The sequence below is a fragment of the Schistocerca piceifrons genome, chromosome 10, assembly GCF_021461385.2.
Source record: "Schistocerca piceifrons isolate TAMUIC-IGC-003096 chromosome 10, iqSchPice1.1, whole genome shotgun sequence".
Lineage (NCBI taxonomy): Eukaryota > Metazoa > Arthropoda > Insecta > Orthoptera > Acrididae > Schistocerca > Schistocerca piceifrons.
The window spans coordinates 62,582,960-62,598,324 of NC_060147.1; positions in this window are offsets into that span (position 1 = coordinate 62,582,960).

A 15,365-nucleotide genomic window follows, 5' to 3' on the forward strand; every position below is an offset into this window, starting at 1 on the left:
GGGGCTGCGTAGACAAGAGCTTTCAAATGCCCCCATAAATGAAAGTCAAGAGGGTTGAGGTCAGGAGAGCGTGGAGGCCATGGAATTGGTCAGCCTCTACCAATCCATCGGTCACCGAATCTGTTGTTGAGAAGCGTACGAACACTTCGACTGAAATGTGCAGGAGCTCCATCGTGCATGAACCACATGTTGTGTCGTACTTGTAAAGGCTCATGTTCTAGCAGCACAGGTAGAGTATCGCGTATGAAATCATGATAACGTGCTCCATTGGTCGTAGGTGGACGAAACTAAAATGAGCTCTAACACGGAAATTAAGCGTTTCCGGACACATGTCCACATAACATCTTTTCTTTATTTGTGTGTGAGGAATGTTTCCTGAAAGTTTGGCCGTACCTTTTTGTAACACCCTGTATGTCACATTTATTTGATACATTTACTTCTCTTGTTACAATGATTGTTCACAATTACTTGCCATGAAATTTTCTGAAACATGGGTCTGTGCAAAGTGGTATTTGACAATATGTACAAACACAGCGAGTGCGCTTTGCCGCAGCTTTGGTTCTACAATGACGTCACGTCCAGTAGGTTTCTCCTAAAATGGGTTGATGGCCTTCTACAGCCACATGACGAAAATCTTCAGGGACTTTACCCCTGTTTGCCAGAAAGACAGGTTTTTGTCCACGCCTTTTTTGGGATGAGAAGCCAGCGATCAATTGTCTGGCTAGATGGATCCTGTATGTGAGCTGATCATGCTGTCAGCTTTCTCCTTTACTTATTTTCCACAGGATAAAACTGTTCACTGCAGCAACATCCACCAGGAAATAAAATACTCTGTGCCACCATTTTACTGAACGTTTGCCAATAGCGTACCGTTCTCGTAATTGATCAAACTTACCGACACCACCCATTATTTTGTTGTATTCTGCCACAACTTCAACTGTACTAGTACCATCGTTGTTTATCCTTTTCACTGTGGCTGTTTCTCATGGGTCATGAACTGAGGACAGGCAAGTGACTGGACGGTTATCCATCCACTTTACTGCAGAAATGACTCCTTTTGTTTCAAACTGGAATTCTCCTCGTTCAAATTTAAGTTTTCCTTCATAAATGTGGGTAAATCAAAAGTATTTACCTTGTGCTGTAGCTTTGAGGAAAAAATCACAAAATGTCACGCGAACAGCACTGAAAGGCTCCTCTACAGAGCAACACTCAGCTATACTATGCCTCTGCAAGACGGTACAGCAAAAACGGCGGGAACTTCCGATTGGAAGCAGTACCTTACACTGTTCACTAGGTGGTAGCACCGTACAGAGGTGGGAACTGTGAATCCCACGGGACTGGCAGTGAGTTCATTGTAGTGGGAAGCATGTTTCCCACGGCTCACTAAAGGGTTAATGACATATGTGACAACCACAATGTTATAAATCAAATGTGTGCATACTTTATTTAGTGTAAATTAAAGTTGTTCTGTTTTCTTGAGAACGAAGCTCCAGTTCTTTCACTCCTGTCGTGTAATTCAGAGGAACACCTGCCAATTTCAGTTTTTCCTATTCTGTTCTTTCCTATTGCTCTTCCGCTATGAATGTTGTCTGCTCCCGGGGCCTTGTTTCGACTTCGGTCTTTCAGTGCTCTGTCAAACTCTTCATGCAGTATCATATCTCCCATTTCATCTTCATCTACATCCTCTTCCATTTCCATAATACTGTACTCAAGAGCATCGCCCCTGTATAGACCCTCTATATACTCCTTCCACCTTTCTGCTTTCCCTTCTTTGCTTAGAACTGGGTTTCCATCTGAGCTCTTGATATTCATGCAAGTGGTTCGCTTTTCTCCAAAGGTCTCTTTAATTTTCCTGTAGGCAGTATCTATCTTACCCCTCGTGAGATAAGCCTGTACATCCTTACATTTGTCCTCTAGCCATCCCTGCTTAGCCATTTTGCACTTCCTGTCGATCTCATTTTTGAGACGTTTGTATTCATTTTTGCCTGCTTCACTTACTGCATTTTTGTATTTTCTCCTTTCATCAATTAAATTCAGTATCTCTTCTGTTACCCAAGGATTTCTACTAGCCCTCGTCTCTTTACCTACTTGATCCTCTGCTGCCTTCACTGTTTCATTCCTCAAAGGTACCCATTCTTCTTCCACTGTATTTCTTTCCCTCATTCCTGTCAATTGTTCCCTTATGCTCCCACTGAAACTCTGTACAACCTCTGGTTCTTTCAATTTATCCAGGTCCCATCTCCGTAAATTCCCACCTTTTTGCAATTTCTTCAGTTTTAATCTACAGTTCATAACCAATAGATTGTGGTCAGAATCCACATCTGCCCATGTAAATGTCTTACAATTTAAAATCTGGTTCCCAAATCTCTGTCTTACCATTATATAATCTATTTGAAACCTTCTATTATCTCCAGGGTTCTTCCATGTATACAACCTTCTTTCATGATTCTTGAACCAAGTGTTAGCTATGATTAAGTTATGATCTGTGCAAAATTCTACCAGAAGGCTTCCTCTTGCATTTCTTTTCCCCAATCCATATTCACCTACTACGTTTCCTTGTCTTCCTTTTCCCACTGTCGAATTTCCAGTCAACCATGACTATTAAATTTTCGTCTCCCTTCACTACCTGAATGATTTCTTTTATCTCATCATACATTTCATCAATTTCTTCATCATCTGCAGAGCTAGTTTGCATATAAACTTGTACTACTGTAGTAGGCGTGGACTCCGTGTCTATCCTGGCCACAATAATGCGTTCACTATGCTGTTTGTAGTAGCTTACCCACACTCCTATTTTTTTATTCATTATTAAACCTACTCCTTTATTACCCCTACTTGATTTTGTATTTATAACCCTGTATTCACCTGACCAGAAGTCTTGTTCCTCCTGCCACCGAACTTCACTAATTCCCACTATATCTAACTTTAACCTATCCATTTCACATTTTTAAATTTTCTAACCTACCTGCCCGATTAAGGAATCTGACATTCCACGCTCCGATCCGTAAAACGCGTTTTCTTTCTCCTGATAACGACGTCCTCTTGAGTAGTCCCCGCCCAGAAGTCCGAGTGGGGGACTAGTTTACCTCTGGAATATTTTACCCAAGAGGACGCCATCATCATTTAATCATACACCTAAAGCTGCATGCCCTCGGGAAAAATTGTGGCTGTAGTTTCCCCTTGCTTTCAGTCGTTCACAGTACCAGCACAGCAAGGCCGTTTTGGTTAGTGTTACAAGGCCAGGTCAGTCAATCATCCAGACTGTTGCCCCTGGAACTACTGAAAAGGCTGGTGCCTCTCTTCAGGAACCACACGTTTGTCTGGCCTCTCAACAGATACCCCTCCGTTGTGGTTGCACCTGCGGTACGGCTATCTGTATCGTTGAGGCACGCAAGCCTCCCCACCAACGGCAAGGTCCATGATTCATAGGGTGGGGGAACGTTACGTATACAGTTGAAATTATAAGTAGGTTTCTTAACCGTACCGAGGACTTTCATAATCTTATACACATACACATCAATATTACATTAATGTGTTCCACGTAGGATTTACTTGCTTGCACATTTCCGCGTATTTCACAGATATAACTACGATCGAATACCAGCTGGTTTTTCCATTTTTTCTACGAGGAAAATGCGCAAACAAACAACCCAGGCAACAACCAACGACTAGAAAGAAAATGTTTAAGCAGATGAGACGGCAACGTTATTAAGAGAACAGTTAACCAACAACAACGTAAACAAGAGAGGACGAAATAAATTCGACATACCAAGCGCCGGAGATCCGGAATGAATTTTTCACTGTCCAGCAACTCATGCACTCATAGGAAACACCCTGGCAGATTAAAACTGTGTACCGCACCGCGACTTGAACCCAAGGGGACTTCTGTGTAGTAAAACTGTGCGGACGGGTCTTGAGTAGTGCTTGGGTTTGGTAGAGCACTTGTCCTCGATCCTTTAATTTCGTCGTTCCGAGACCCGGCCCACCACAAAGTTTTAATCTTGCAGGCAGTTTCAACGTCGATGATAATTCCAACGGTACTCTCGTGTTGTAACATCGCCTTCAAACAAGCTTCGAATAACAACCGTTGGCGACACGGTAGACGGTTTCGAGCAACACCTCGACGAACAGCCATTCGATACATGCGATGTGTTGCGGCTATTTGTGCAGTTTTTGAGACAGCCGGCAGTACTGCTACGCAGCTCATATACTCGTAGACAGCCACACTGCGACGGCTCGACTAGGCACAACACACCACGCGGCTTCCACTATAGCACCGACCTCTGTACACAAGCGGGCGTGACCGCGCACTCGCAGTTGTCAGTCTCAAGCAAACTGCCACACAACCGCCAGCACAGGGAACACCCGCTGACTGACAGCAATAAAAAAAATATTAGCCATAGTACCAGACCAATGAGCCCGCCCGGCTAGCCGCGCGATCTATTGCGCTGCTTCCCGAGCGGGAAGGCGTGCCGGTAACCGACACGAATCCGTCCGGCGGATTAGTGTCGGGATCCGGTGTGCCCGCCAGCTTGTGAATGGTTTTAGGCGGTTTTCCATCTGCCTCGGGCAAAGCGGGCTGGTTCCCCTTATTCCGCCTGAGTTACACTATGTCAGCGATTGCTGCGCCAAATACCGTCTCCACGTATGCGTACACCACCATTACTCTACCACCCAAACTTTTGGGGTACACTTGCCTGGTATGAGATGTTCCTGAGACGGAGGGGCGGGGGATCACATTGGGGGCCGAACCGCACAGTAACCCTGGGTTCGGTGTGGGGCTGTGGTGGGGTGGGTGGACTGCTGTGGCCTGTTGTGGGGTTGTGAACCACAGAGGGCTATGGCTGGACGAAGCTTCTCCGTCGTTTCTAGCTCAACCGAGTGAGGTGACGCAATGGTTAGCACACTGCACTCGCATTCGGGAGGACTACGGTTCAATCCAGCGTCTGGAAATCCTGATTTAGGTTTTCCGTGATTTCCCTAAACCGCTCCAGGCAAGAGCCAGAATGGTTCCTTTGAAAGGGCATGGCCCACTTCCTTCCTCGTCCTTCCCTAATGCGATGAGACCGATGACCTCGCTGTTTGGTCTCTTCCCCCCAAACGACCCAACCCAACTCGTTTCTAGGTCCCCAGTTCAATACACACAATACACCCAACCAATGACGCTGTGTCGTCTTAAGGGCCCTACACATTCACCAACCAACCGAACGTTAAACTGGAAGTGTGTAAGCGATTTGGGCAACCGACCGACCAACTTTTCTTGTCCTGTATCCTAACATTGAGTTTTTCGGTATTTGCTCTCTGTTATAACAGACGCTTTTTTTCTAATAACCGGATAAAAACCTAAATATCAATTAGCCATAACAGCAGCGCAAAAATTTTTGATTTTTAAATAAATCATTTTTTAAAAACCGAGTAATTTTTATTCGTAAAATTTCCATTGCTTTGAATTATTGCGTTATTATAGAAAATAGGAAATGCTATCAGTGCACCACGTGGTGTGACCTATTGGGTGGTATTCGTGTTTTTCACGGTTCATGACTTGCCCCGTCTAGACCGTACGGTAGTTTCTCACCGTTGTCGTCAGACATTATTTATATTAAAAGATGGAATCATACGCAGTCTGGAAGCATTTTACGAATTGTGGCATCAATGAAGTACAACGCTCCACTTGCTTTAAAAGATTAAACATGGATTGGGCCACAACAAACCTGCGACATCACGCGAAAACGTAAAACTTAACTATTCATTCATAGTTTACAATGAAAATAAAAAGTAGCTGACATGCTGCCTTTCCGTACGTGATATCCCTTTATCTGCCCTATAAAACGGCCAAATTAACACGAAAAACAGAGTTCTTCACCCTTTAGCACTGACTATTCGTAATGCCCAAATAGTGGTGTGATCCTCGATTACATGATTTTTGACCTATGTTTCAAAAAATTCAAATGAATAGGGGAATACTTGAGATTTTTTGTAGTATTCAACCACTTATCACTTTCGACAAAAGAAGTTAACGATGGACAGATTAAGCTTTCTTTTCCTTGTCTATTTCATTTACTATTTTCATTGTATGTATTTTGAAATTTTTCGCTTCTTTTTCGGTTTCTACATATATTATAGGAAATAATAGTAATAAAAAAACTGAAAACCGGTTATCTCACAAACTGGTTATTTTTACGGTTTTAACAGTCAGGCTAAACTGGCATTAAAATAAATCGGTACAGCCGAAAACCGATCCCTAGAAGTGTAAGGCGTGTGTCAGAACTCTCCATTACATAGATTAAATATTACATTGATTATCGAGCCGGCCGCGGTGGCCGAGCGGTTCTAGGCGCTACAGTCCGGAGCCGCGCTGCTGCTGTGGTCGTTGGTTCGAATCCTGCCTCGGGCATGGATGTGTGTGATGTCCTTAGATTAGTTAGGTTTAAGTAGTTCTAAGTTCTAGGGGACTGATGACCACAGCAGTTGAGTCCCATAGTGCTCCGAGCCTCTTAATTGATTATCGAAAACAATATTGCCAACTATTCTTTGCATTGTGTAAGATTGGAAATAAATAAGCACTCAGATATCTATATCAACAATCTGAGGGCGAAACATAGGAGCGCGATTCTAAGCATTGTTGTGAGGCGAGTCCGTAGTGTTGCTCGAGAGCTCGGAGACAGAAGACGTGTCACGCTGCCTTCACGTCGGTGATGGCAGATGTTAGCACACTCAAGGTCTAACTTCATTTATATGGCCAGGAGAGATTTAGATGGCTTAGCTACGCTTGAAGATGGAATTCAAGATAAAATTCGCAAGCCCAGCGTAAAGCGCAATTGCATTGTTATACTCGTGATTGTTAGACCGAGTTAACAATAATCCCTATTTTTTATTGTCAGTTAAATAAGCCTCCTCGACATCCAAATAATAATTATTCTCCACATCTAATCCATAAATATGCTGTGGTTATTTGAAATTGAAATAATTTGTTAATCTGACACTGAACCATTATTGATACTTATGTCATTGTCAGGCATTTCGCCATTATTAATACTTGACAAACTCTTGTTGGTGATGATGATTTCTGAAATTTTTAAATAGACTTAATTTGTGAAATCCCTTCTCACGAGTTATTTAGTAGTTAACAGGACCCCAGCAAACTTCATTTTTATTAAATTCATTCTTGGTAACAATAAACTTTAGCCCCTGCCGCTGCTGCATACTGCTGCGAGTTGCTGTAAAACCACATGGAAAAAGGCAGTCATCTAAAGAGTTGAGTGCAAAACTTAGGGCCAAAACAGAAACACTGGCAGACCACAACATGTCATGTGCTCTAATCCAGTAAATTCCGTTGCACAAGCCATATTCTGTACCACTTGCAAATTCTTCTTCAAATACATAGTCAGATAGCTTAGGTATTCATTGTCACAGGTTCATTTGTTCCCGCAGTTTTCCATATTCGAATACCCAGTCAGATACCTTATCCAAATGTTAGTTTTAAGTTTTTCATGTAACGATCTGTTGAGGGCTTAAATGACAGTGAAACTTACACTCATACAACACACACACAGATTTCGATTATTGATAGCTCAGGTTGCTTATCGAATCCGTTTTCACAGAGGAACAGTGGCTATATTTGTTGTAAGCATGTTACGTATTTGTTGCAGGCACGTTACAGTAGAACCACATGACAACTGTTACCCCACCACCTCACCCTGCAAATTGTGTCGTATGTAGCGCTGTCGTGCCAACCGCCCGACAAAAAGTGTCTCTCATCATGGCGCCTGAATTAAACGGTCTTTTAATCCACAGGGCAGGGAATGAGGCGGGCGAAACGATGACGACAGGATTTCTGGGGAAATATAAAGACAGCAGAGTTTTGTGAAAGACATCCTGCCAGATGCACAGGAAAACAAGAAATGAAGCACTTCTATAACGGTTTCTTGTGGCGTATAGAGAGTAAAACATACGTATTTCATTCTGAAGTCGGTCGACCTTCAGTATTTCGGTTTCTAGGCTGTATTTCCGATACTCATCGTAAGTAAAATAAGAAAAAATCGAAATACAGATTAGACCTTAGATTTCACTTCCGCTATGTATCGGAAATAAAATCTGAAACCGAAACATAGGCAATCGATGAACTTTTGATCATAAAGCATATTTCTTCATTGTTAGACACGATAAAAGAAATTCGGCCTATGTTTAAGTCTCCTGCCTAGAATGGGAAAGCGTAGAACTTGCTAAATGCTACATTTCCTATGTATCGGCTGTTGTATTTATTAGATAATGTGCGCTACCACTATTTGTAGTCCTTCTTCCGATTTGAAATGATTTTCTTAAACTTACAGAGGACATCTTTTATATATATATATATATATATATATATATATATATATATATATATATATATATATATATACACTCCTGGAAATTGAAATAAGAACACCGTGAATTCATTGTCCCAGGAAGGGGAAACTTTATTGACACATTCCTGGGGTCAGATACATCACATGATCACACTGACAGAACCACAGGCACATAGACACAGGCAACAGAGCATGCACAATGTCGGCACTAGTACAGTGTATATCCACCTTTCGCAGCAATGCAGGCTGCTATTCTCCCATGGAGACGATCGTAGAGATGCTGGATGTAGTCCTGTGCAACGGCTTGCCATGCCATTTCCACCTGGCGCCTCAGTTGGACCAGCGTTCGTGCTGGACGTGCAGACCGCGTGAGACGACGCTTCATCCAGTCCTAAACATGCTCAATGGGGAACAGATCCGGAGATCTTGCTGGCCAGGGTAGTTGACTTACACCTTCTAGAGCACGTTGGGTGGCACGGGATACATGTGGACGTGCATTGTCCTGTTGGAACAGCAAGTTCCCTTGCCGGTCTAGGAATGGTAGAACGATGGGTTCGATGACGGTTTGGATGTACCGTGCACTATTCAGTGTCCCCTCGACGATCACCAGTGGTGTACGGCCAGTGTAGGAGATCGCTCCCCACACCATGATGTCGGGTGTTGGCCCTGTGTGCCTCGGTCGTATGCAGTCCTGATTGTGGCGCTCACCTGCACGGCGCCAAACACGCATACGACCATCATTGGCACCAAGGCAGAAGCGACTCTCATCGCTGAAGACGACACGTCTCCATTCGTCCCTCCATTCACGCCTGTCGCGACACCACTGGAGGCGGGCTGCACAATGTTGGGGCGTGAGCGGAAGACGGCCTAACGGTGTGCGGGACCGTAGCCCAGCTTCATGGAGACGGTTGCGAATGGTCCTCGCCGATACCCCAGGAGCAACAGTGTCCCTAATTTGCTGGAAAGTGGCGGTGCGGTCCCCTACGGCACTGCATAGGATCCTACGGTCTTGGCGTGCATCCGTGCGTCGCTGCGGTCCGGTCCCAGGTCGAGGGGCACGTGCACCTTCCGCCGACCACTGGCGACAACATCGATGTACTGTGGAGACCTCACGCCCCACATGTTGAGCAATTCGGCGGTACGTCCACCCGGCCTCTCGCATGCCCACTATACGCCCTCGCTCAAAGTCCGTCAACTGCACATACGGTTCACGTCCACGCTGTCGCGGCATGCTACCAGTGTTAAAGACTGCGATGGAGCTCCGTATGCCACGGCAAACTGGCTGACACTGACGGCGGCGGTGCACAAATGCTGCGCAGCTAGCGCCATTCGACGGCCAACACCGCGGTTCCTGGTGTGTCCGCTGTGCCGTGAGTGTGATCATTGCTTGTACAGCCCTCTCGCAGTGTCCGGAGCAAGTATGGTGGGTCTGACACACTGGTGTCAATGTGTTCTTTTTTCCATTTCCAGGAGTGTATGTATGTATGTTTGCAGGAACATCATTTGTTTTATTGATTTTGCTTTACCATGATGTATTTCCTCAGGCAACTATAAAGCACGTCGTATGATTGAGGAATCATTTTAGAGAGTGGAGATACAACAGCACCGAATTTGAGGTCATCTTAACTTCTGCCAGGGTCTAGAAGACGTAATATATCCAACAGCGTATTGTCACAGCTTTCAACCTCTCTCATGACTGCATTCGATTTCGTTATGAACAGTTTGATGATGCTCAGCACCTCTGAAAAGCGTGTTTCTCGTTCATGCTTAGAAAATTACGGAAATCGTCAGCTCCCAGCTGCGTAAGTAACAAACCATGGGTGAATTTCTTTCTTTGCATCAGCCACTCCTTTGCCGACAGCTTTCTCACAGTTTTTTTTTCTCCTTGTCACCTCTAAACCAGCCAGGCAAATATCAGGTTTTGTTTCTGTGTAAAACTAAGCGGTATCTTGCCGGACATAAACTCAATGAACTCAGAATGAATAACTTGTAATCAGCGATAGGAACAGCGATGTCTTGTAATTGCTGAGCAAAGTGAGCCAGAATGTCTGTAGGCTACACACGAAATTCGTTGGTCGGTCGGTCGGTTGGTGGGTGCTTAGGGCCTTTATCAGTCGAATTACTGTCGACAGAGGCTATGAGACTAAAGTGCACGTCATTTATGACGGCGGCCGACTTTAGGTTCGTTCTGCGCATGTGACGTCACAAAACACAGTCAGCCAATGAACAGAGAACGAAGTTGCTAGAGCTCAACTGCAGTGCAGAGCACGGACGAGTGTCTTCAGTTGTAGAAACGTTCAGTCATAAATAAAGTAATTGAACGAAAGCAGTGTCTTGATAGCAGACTTTCTTCTATAGAAAGTTTGGAAAAAGCAGTCTTTATACCAATTGCTTCATATTCTATTAATTAATTAAACCAAACAAGCAAGCAGCCTCCTAATTCAGGCGATGGCAAAGAAAGGTATTTCTATCATTCTCACTAACCGCTTTTTCGCAATAAAGAACAGCGGTAATTGTTTATTTCCTATTGTACTTCGACGAAACGTGAGTAATTCATAGTCATACCAGCAGTGTTTGTCGGTATTTTGCATGAGATTTTGAAGTCCTCTGGGAATTGTAATAATCGATGAGCTGCGATAGTGTAATGGTTAAAGTGTATGACTGCTAAGCGGGAGGTTCTAAGTTGAAACCCAGTTTGGTGCTTAATATTTTCTTTATTTAAAAACAATATCAAAGTGTATTACTTCATGAGTTTCATTCGTTTGAATGCAATTTTTTGAAATTTCTAGTGCCAGCTAATATCGACCATACGGAAAGTATACGCTATGGACTTTTACCTCTGCAAACTCTTCAAAATTTCGTGCAATGGTTTACTACATCTAATGCTGCACAATAACTGCGTTGAACTTATGGGGGGAAGGTATCAGTCAAGAAGATGTGTAAAAATAAAATTTTTGAACCAAATAGTTTTTGTGAAATCGAATGATAAAATGCGTCATAGCAGTCGAAACACCATGTGTCTGCACAGGCGAGCAGTGCAATGGTGACAAAATCGCGCACATCGCCGAATGTGGGGAGCACGTCTCTGTAGCAGCGAACGGGTTAATGCGGTCGTGGTGGCTTTATTTCATAAACTGCGCGCTCCCCCCTAAACGTAAGTTTGCGAACTATATACTATGGCGCTGCTTCTCTTGGCGCGTACAACTGGCAACGCAGCAATCTCCCGCGTCTGGGCGGGCATGCGCGAACCGCCAAGATAAATGAATTGAACTATAGCAACGGCTCAGTCCTCCATAATAAAGTTTTTCACTACTGACATCGATTATTTCCATTGGAAACAGTAAGAAAGCTCTCCTTTATTTTCCATCAATGCATATGCACATACAGCTCTGTAACACAGCCAGTGATGTCTTAAGGAATTCTAGTCTGTGCGATCGCTTGGTAACATCAAATTTATCACCGAAGTATACCGGCCTTCCGTCCGCCTGCTTATCTGTGTGGTAACGTGCTTGCGTCCCATGCAAGCGGGTGCCGGTTCGATTTCCTGCCGGCTTGAAGATTTTTTTCCGCTCGTGGACAAGGTGTTGTGTTGTCATCATTTCACCCTCATCATGGCGCGCAAGTCGCCCAATGTGGCGTCGAATGAAATAAGACTTGCACTCGGTGGCCAAACTTCCCCGATGCGGCCTCCCGGCCAGCGATGCTGAACCGTGGTAAAAATTGCTGTTTTGAAGAGCGTGCCGCAGCACGTAGTTTGAAGCAGTAGCCCTCCGTTACTGGCGGCGGCGCCGCTGTAGCAATCGCAGCTTTGGTGTCTCCCTCTGGTGGGAAGGGGGAAAGGTTGCTTGTTCACGTGTATTTAAGGGGCGCTATGAACTCGCCAGTCGCCCCCCTACCCTCCACCTCTACACCCTTCATCTCCTTTCCCAAGGTGGCTTCCGCCAACTCCCCCTCCCGGATGATGCCCTCTCTCCCTCCATTTATCCCTCCTATCAACTCTGATCCTCATTCCCCCTCCTTTCCTCTGTCTTTTCCCTGGGCTCCCTCTTCCCCCCCCCCCTTCCATCCTGTTTTCTCCCCACTAAACCTCTCCCAACCTCCCTTCTCCCCCTCCAAGTCCTTTTGTATTCCCCTCCTCTGCCTACCCCACTCCCTGTCGCGTCTGCCCCCCACCCCTCTTATGGGTCCTCCTCCTCCATCAGCTCCTTTCCTGGTTCTCCCCTTCGCTTTTACTCTCCTTTCCCCCCTTTTTTGTTTTCCCATCATCTGTCCAGTTTCCCCCCACCTGCTCTCGGCTGTGGTATGTCGCATTTGCCAACTTTTTCGTGCAGTGTTCCAGTGACTATTCAGTGTTGTTCGTCTTTCTCGTGTTGCGAACAGAAACCATGCTGTCGCTAGGTGTGAATTTTTATGTCTTTTGCGAACAGAATCCAGACTGTCGCCGTGTTTTTTAATTGTCTATTGTTTTACCTGTCTGCTTCGTATGTATTTTATTAGCTTCATCATCCCTCTGTTCTTTGTTTTAAGTTCCACGATTTCTTTTCGCCATGTTACTCTTTAAGTCTCCGATTTTATCGCCTGTTTTTATTATTTATTCTCTTCATCTTTCTCACAAAGTCTGTCGGCTGAAGAGTGGCATACTAAGCTGCTGCCAGCCCGCCCCCCTTTGGGGGGAATTGAAATTCAATAAAGGAAAAAAAAAAAAAACTCGCCAGTCGGTCAGTCTGGGTCAGTCTCTCGTCCCCAGCTTGCTAGTCTATCTCTCGTCCGCATTTGTTAGGCAGTTAGTGTCTGTCTGTCGTTCGGAGTGCTAGTATGTCTGTCGTTCGGAGTGCTAGTATGTCTGTCTTTCGGATCAACATTTAAAGCCGGCAAAATATTTTTCCATTCCGCCAGTAAGAGAGCGAGTGGTCGTCCGGTCGGGGCTGAGTTCCTGCATCTGAGTCTGCGCGTTAGGCCGCCAGTCTGCTCGAGTTTGATCAGGAATGGTCACTGGCAGTTGGATCGATCGGTTGCTCGGTCGCGCTCTGAGACACAAGATGACTTGTCCGCCTTGAGCGTCGGCGCATGTGAGGTCGCCACTTGAGTCCAGTGAGCCGCGGCGTATAGCGAGGGGTAGTGGCTTCGCGGTGGACACGAGAGCAACAGGAGTGAACCCACGACATCGGTCTGGCCGGTGCGAGCTGCGACGCCGTGAGACGGGAGATCGGCGCGCCTTCCTGCGTCCGTTGAAGCGGCTGGCTGCGGACGGTTCATGAGAGCGATTTGGGGGTGCTGCGGCAGGTCTCCTCGAGAAATCGCGGTTTATTAGATGTTAACTGATTGGTGATATGTTGTGTGATTTACTCTTGTTAAATTGTACTTGTTTCCTTGGTCAGTCTCTCGTCCCCAGCTTGCTTGCCTGTCTCTCGTCCGCATTTGTTAGGCAGTTAGTGTCTGTCTGTCGTTCGGAGCTGCCTCTGTCATGTTTGTCGGATTTGGTGTGTTAACGAAGTTATTGCTTGGATTGTAACGGCCTAATTCCTGGAACATGTTTTGATCTTGCCTATCATCTTGAGAGGCGGTATCTGTATACTGTATACTGTATACTGTAGAGCATCTTAACTTGTTTGGCCAACCCTGTAGAATTTTATATAAGATTGCATTTCATGGAATTTTATTTAAATGATCATTTTAGTATATAAAGTTGCCGCCTTTCACCGGAAGACTCTCTTAGAAGTTAAAATCAAGTTGCACCTTCGGTGGCAAAGTTAGTATTTTAGTTTTTAGTGTTTTGTACCATTTCCATCCCTCCTGCGGGGGTGCACAGTTTGTGTGCTTGTGCATATTGTTAAAACTTTTGAAGTAATCTGGTGTGTTGCAGATCTGCACCAGTGTAGACTTTCAGAGGCTGTTGTGTGCGGTCGTAACTAGGGCCGTGTCAAAAGGGAGCGACAAGATTCTCTGCCCGAAAGCTCATACAGTCAAAACTTGTTTCTTTCTGTCTCTCTGAATAAATTATAACTTGATATTTAGAGGGTGCTTTCTGATTATAATTTTAAATCTGTTTCTTTTAAAAAATTCTTTTAGGCACTAGTAAAGTGAATAAAATTCCCGTTTGTTAAATGCAATTTGATTATGATTTCATCAGTTACTCCCTGCGAACTACTTCCACGCTTACATAGTGTGATTAAATGTGTTAATGTTCTTGATGAATCGCTAGTAAATAAAATAAATTCTTAAGAATATTCTTTGAAAATAAATCCCGCTTCAGATGCCATACGCTCATTTCATTTTTACCGGCCTTCTGCTTTCTACATGATACGGGAAAAGAAACGCAACACCAAGAAGGCGTTGCGCGACATAAACTAAAGTTAGTAGGCGTGTTTCTACATCTGAAAGCTGATATTTACTTAAATTTCGCACCAGTCACATAAGAGAGGCGCTAGTACATCCACTATGAGGATGCAGATCACCTGTAACAATCGTGAGGGTTAGTTAGCTTTGAGACTGGGCGTGCTGAGTTGATGCTAATTGGGATTACATTTAAGGCAACAAAGATGCCATTATCTACACCTCACTGAGTTCGAACGAAGTCGTGTGATACGGCTACGATAAGCTGGATCTACGATATTGCAGAAAGGCGTCGCAGGAATGTAGTCACTGTACAAGACTGCTGGCAGCGGTGGGAAGGAGACCTAGCCCAGGACGAGCGCGCGGCACTGCCGAGAGGGGCGACCATCGTGTTCTGCATATGGTTCAAGCGCATTGTGCTGCATCTGCACCAGTAATCTGACCAGCAAAGTGACACAACGAACTGTTACAAATCGGTTACTTGAAGTACACGGCGCCCTGGAGAGAGCATTCCACTGTGACTTCAAAGCTGTCGAGCGAGAGCTCACTGCAGGGCAGGGTGGAGGTCTGTTGTGTTTCCTGAGGGCTGGTTTTGCCTCGATGCCAGTGATGGTTGTGCGTCGTTTAGAAGCAGGCCAGTTGACGGCGTGCAACCAACTTGTGTGTGTTCTAGGTATACTGGAG